This window comes from Thermobia domestica, chromosome 1 (assembly GCF_964235325.1).
Source record: "Thermobia domestica chromosome 1, izTheDome1.hap1.1, whole genome shotgun sequence".
Taxonomy (NCBI): domain Eukaryota; kingdom Metazoa; phylum Arthropoda; class Insecta; order Zygentoma; family Lepismatidae; genus Thermobia; species Thermobia domestica.
In genome coordinates, this window is record NC_137454.1 from 147,041,342 (window position 1) to 147,047,341 (window position 6,000).

Consider the following 6,000-nt stretch of genomic DNA (forward strand, 5'->3'; position numbering starts at 1 on the left):
CTAATGCTCATCATGAGTGACGAGGCGTGGTTCCACCTGTCTGGGTACGTAAATTCCCAAAACAACCGGTATTGGTCGACAGAAAATCCACACGCAATCCACCAGGTACCCTTGCATGATGAGAAGATTGGTGTTTAGTGTGCCATTTCCGCCACACGCGTTATTGGGCCCATATTCTTTGAGACGACAGTGAACAGTGACGTGTATATGGGAATCCTGGAGGAGTTTTATACACACTTGACCGAAGAGGAGCGTCAGTTATGTTACTTTCAGCAGGACGGTGCAACATGCCACACATCAGCTGCATCATTGTCCCTTGTGCATGAGATGTTTACACCAGAGAGGACAATCAGCAAAGGCTTGTGGCCTCCTCGGTCACCAGACTTGTCCACGTGTGACTTTTACTTATGGGGACTGTTAAAGGGAAGAGTATACGAAACAAATCCACACACAATTGAAGAACTCAAGACCAGGATCCAGGATGTCACCAATAGCATTACAACACAAGAACTGACAAGGGTATATATGAATCTCTTCAATCGTGCTCACATGTGTGTTGAAGTGGGCGGAGGACACTTTCAGCACCTGCTGTGAAGGTGAGTAGTCATATTCAATACATTACATTTCATTTATGTGTTGTAGTTAATCATATTCAATACATTAATTTCATTTTATGTGTTCACTTTACGTGCCGCACCCTGTATAAGAGCTAGTTTAAAAATAAAAAAGTGAACATGTAGTATTGGGATAGGTTAACATCTGGAGAAATTTTGAACTGCACAAGGCAAATAGTTTTCGTAATACTTTGGAAAGAAGTTCACCATGTTGTTATATAGGGATTGATGATCTCAGTTGAAAACGTTAGACACGGCCTTAAGTTTAAAAGATAACGAAAAACTACTTATATTGCCTATGCGTTAGCAAACATAAAAGCTGTCAGCAAATGTTCGACTTTTTTTTTTTTTTAAGTAGGGAACTAATTTGAAACATATTACTACTGTTGCATGTATATGTAACCATGGCGGACAGTGTTTTTAATAAGGCTAGGCTGAATAAGGATGTTTTTTAATAAGAATGATACAGAATAATATTTATATGACTGGTTTTAAACAGCTTACCTTCTAGTAACTAACTTCTTCCCTTTTTCAACAAGACGGTATGCATCGAATTTTTAAGGTCAGATTTTGATTACATACGAGAAATGTTAATTTCTTTCACAATTGTTTTCTTTTCCTAGAAAGTATTAATTGCAGCTCGAAATCCTCATCGCAGGTGCATGTAGCAACATCTCATAACGACGTCACAGCATTATCAATCACCAGATCCTAGGAAGTGTTAAATGAGATGTGATTCTTGTCGGATTGTAAAATGGATCGAACGGGACAACGAATCTCTGTTAAATTTTATTTTAAACTTGGAAAAACAACAACAGAGACGTACGAAATGTTCCAAGTAGCATCAATGAGCGCGCGCAGCAACCTTTCAGTAGTTTGCACGTTAACAAGCTAACAAGCTGGAGGGATGTTCACAAAACTGTCAATTCTGAAAGCTCATTCTGTAGCGGTTTGCGTGAATGCAAAACAAAATCTGCATTTTAGTTTTTGATAGATAATATAGATAACATATATCAGTGCTTAAAATGAGGCGGTATGAGCCGGTTATGCATCCGAAAGTTAGAAAATCGGCCGGTATGGCACACCGGTAAAAATAACATTTAAATTATAATTTGCGTGTAGGAAAAAAGGGTTTTACACACAGAAATAAGTACGACGTAGTATTGAGTCATCAAATATGTTTGTACTATCAAAGATTTCGTTGCTTTTGTTTTGAAAGTAAATAACAGGACCTTATCACCCTATTCAATAGCAGAATTTGTTCTTTTGATTTTTTCAACATTTGTGCGAGCAATTCCGCCCTCCCTCAAAAAATTCTACCGTACCACCCACCTAAAATGTTTAACCTGGATCTTCTCCTGTCATTGACAAGACTCTTTTCTAAATTCAAAATTATTCTTTTCACATTGTCTGGAAATCTGTTTTTTCAATTATAGTTATTGTTGACCACGAGTAAAAACGAGACCAGAAGCTTTTGAAAATGTAAATGAGATTGGAAAGAATCATTAAATACAGTACTAGATACTAGAGACGAGACGAGAGTGCCTACACAGCCTTGAAAACAAGACGAAAAGAAAACAAATACAACGGAAAACAATATTTACTAAATACTTTTTTTTTTTTAAATATTTATTTCTCTTAGGCTGATGATAATGGGGAGTAAAATATTTACATATTTGTCTGCATTCTCTCTCTCTCTACCTCTCTCCCTCTCTGTGTGTGTCTTTCTATAGATTTTTCAGGTCAAAAATGATGCAAAAATGTCAGGAGTAGAGATGCTCTTTATGATTCTGTCAAATTACTGCTCTAAGTGGTCATATTTGTTCAATACCGTCATCTCATCTGATGTCACTTTAAACACTGTATAGCAGGATAATACGACGAGCGAACTCAGCCGCATTCGACAACAGGCATTTCAGGACTGCATCCAGTAGTGTGTAAATGGAACAGGAAAGTGATTTGATGCTAACAAGCAAAAACAGGTAGTAAGTCGTCTTTTTTACAGCATCATTTGCTAGAATAGTCATCTGTTGATCGTTCGTAGTAAGTGACATTTCTGTCTACAGACTACATTGTACGTACTTCTTGCATGCCAGTTCAGTTTTTCTCGTGATAGTGTGATAGTAGAGACTGCTTGCAAATAAAATATCACTGGAGATTCACACGCAAATAAAGATTCTGAGTGAAGAAGGCTATAGTACTCTCCAAATTGCTGTTAGATTGCGATTGGTCCAAAAGATAATTGCTAGTAAGTAATTTAACAACTTAAGTGCTAAGATCCATAAGTAATTTCAAAAGCACTGAAAATAATGCCTATAAAAAGTAAAAAGTGCACAGTCAAGCTTATGAATGACGCCATACTTTTGACAACAAGGAAGTCACTCAAAAAATCCAAATCCAAGCTCGTTTACCAAAGATGAGAACCTAGCGAAGGGACAATCCGCAGGAGGTTATTCTGTTTCAATTTAGAAATCTATAAGCCTGTCAAGAAGCCGAAATTGTTGACCAACAACATTACTGAGCGATTGAGATTTTGCAGAAGGTATCACAGATGGACTGGTGAGCAATGGAAAAATTCTGTTTCTGGACGGAACCCAAGTATCGCAGTTGTATGACTTCTGTAGACGTATATGAAGGCCTCCCAATACAAGGGATTCTCAACGCCACATCACTTCCACCGTGAAAAATGCTGCAAAGATCATGATGTGGGTGGGAAGCGATTTCTGGTAAAGGAAGATTTTCATGGCTGAAAGGACATCAATAAACGGAACTGTGTATTTCGATAATGACAAATTACCAGTGTTTATGGATATCAACTAGTGTAATCATTTCAACGCGATGGAGCTCCATGCCACCAGACAAAAGCTGTTAAGAAATGGCTTGAAAACGATGGATTTTTGCCTGAACAGTTACCGGACCTTAATTGAGAACTGTTGAATCATTTTAAAGTGGAACGGAACTGAGTGCAACCCTAGATAACTTTCTCAATTAAGAGAAGCTACAGAACACGTCTGGGTTAAGATATTACCAGAATACTCTCTCCATGCGTTCTCGTATCCAAACTGAGAAGTTTCAACATTAAACTTTATCCTCAAACATGTTTATATACTTCACTGTTTCCCTCACTACACTGTATTCTTTGTATGTGATTCTAAATTAAAGTGTATCATTCATAGTAAACGCATGCGTAGTTAAATAAGAATGTTTTTACATACTGAACGATCATTGCATTAGAAACTAACTTAATAGCGTGTTGATCCATCTTTCTAGGCAGTCATGGCATTCAAACGCCCAGAAACATTGTATAAAGTGTTGACAATGTTGCAGGTTCAGTCCAAGCAATGCACGCTGTAGCAGTTCGTTCAATTGGTGCACATTTTAGGGAAGTGGGGCAAAAATGAAATGAAAAGAAATCTCTGAGTTTTACGTCCCACGGTTATGCCGGTTAGGCTAAAGGAGACGGTGATGATGAGTAATGAATGAAATGGTGGAATGAAGAAAGTGGGAGGAAACGGGAGAACCCCGAGAAAACCCACGCACACGGTATTTATCCACCACAAAGTTCACTTGGCGGGGCTGGTATCGAACCCGGGACCCCAAGCACTAGAGGTAAACGCTCTACCACTGAGTCACCGCGGCCCCTAGGGAAGTAGGGCAGTACGTTTCATATTACATTCTAGCATATCCCATACATGTTCAATCGGGTCACAGTCTGGCGAGTTTGGAGTAGTGATCGGCAGTGGGAATATTCCAGTTTTTTTTCTCTGGCATATAAATTCCCGGGAAGGAATTTATTTCCTTTTCTTTACTTTATCTTCGAAACTACAAGAACCATGTGTCTAATTACTTTATTTTCATTTATTATTATTTACTTCTAGGTTTTAAATAATTTGGAGATTAAAAAAATAAAATTCGTTGACAGTACTTTATATAACTAATAATATGATATTTCAAGTTCCATTTCCATTTGCACTAGAAAGTAGCAAAGTACTAATTTACAAATGATGAAAAGGAACCAGTTTGTAAAGTAATGTAGAAATAGAGATGAAGTACTATTAATATACCCCGAACCATCGTTAGTAATACACGTCGGTCTGTCTCCTGTCTCTGACTCGAATTTCTGAAAAGGTGCTTGAACTTCTCTTACATGTGAATTAACGCATGGAATTTCGAGAAATAGGTAGGAAGAAAGGTCGTGTGGCAATGTTACGTGCTAAATTATAAAACTAGCTCAGTATCTTGCAAATATTGTGAACATAAATATGTATGCGCAAATGTGTCTTCTAAGACATGGTGAGACATGTGTCTTCTGACAAGTTACCCAACCTAATTTGTTTATAACGTTTAAAAATTTAATATGTTTATAATATCAGTAGTAGAGTCAAGTTTAGAAAATCCATTTACATATAAATTTAAACTATTTAGCGGTGTAAAAGCATGTGGACTTACTATAACATGTTTTTCTACATACTTATTTGCATAGAACATACTGTAAGTAAATATACATTTATGCGTACTCTCTAAATATAATAAAATATCAATAAAAGAGCATAATGCCGTTCAGAATATACATTTTGAAGAATCCTCTGGACGTAACAGTAATAATATACGGTGATAAGAAACGAATTTATCTTTGAAATCGTAATATAGTAATAGAATTCACTTTTCTTTGTGTTCGTACATAAATTCCCGGAATATTCCCATTTTTGGGAATTTTCCCGAAAAATATCTTCCCAGGAATTTACCCATCACTAGTTTGCAGCCACAATAGTGTTGAGAACTCATTGTCATGCTGCAATCATTCTGCAGTGATCGCAGCTCGATGATACGTTGCGTTACCTTGCTGGAATATGGTAGTTATTAGGGAACTCAGTCTGGAGATATGGGTGTAGATGATCAGCTAATAGATTCCGCCATTCATAGTTGGATGAATGATTATTAATGGATCTTAGGAATGCTAGAAGATCGCTCCCCAAACAGTGACATCCCGTTGCTGGCCTCTTGAACTTCCATGGTGCAACTCGGAAACTTGGACTTAATGGGCCTTATGCAGAGTCGTTCTGACGCATTATTAGTGCCATACTAACGAGTTCGACTAACGTATGTTTCCAGCAGTAGTTAGTCCTTTAGTATGACGCTAATTTAACGAGAAAACGACTCTGAATAAGGCGGATTTTGTTTATGCCAGATTCTAATTCGCCCATGGGCATGGTCAATAAAAGCGGAACTCATCACTCACAGATCTTTTTCCATTGATCCATAGTCCAATGACACCGTGCCTTTGCCAATACCATCCACAATTGTCGTTGCCATTCTTTTGTCATAGGTAATCATGTTGGTCTACGGGTATGATTCCGCAGCTGACGGTACGCTGCATGGTCATTGT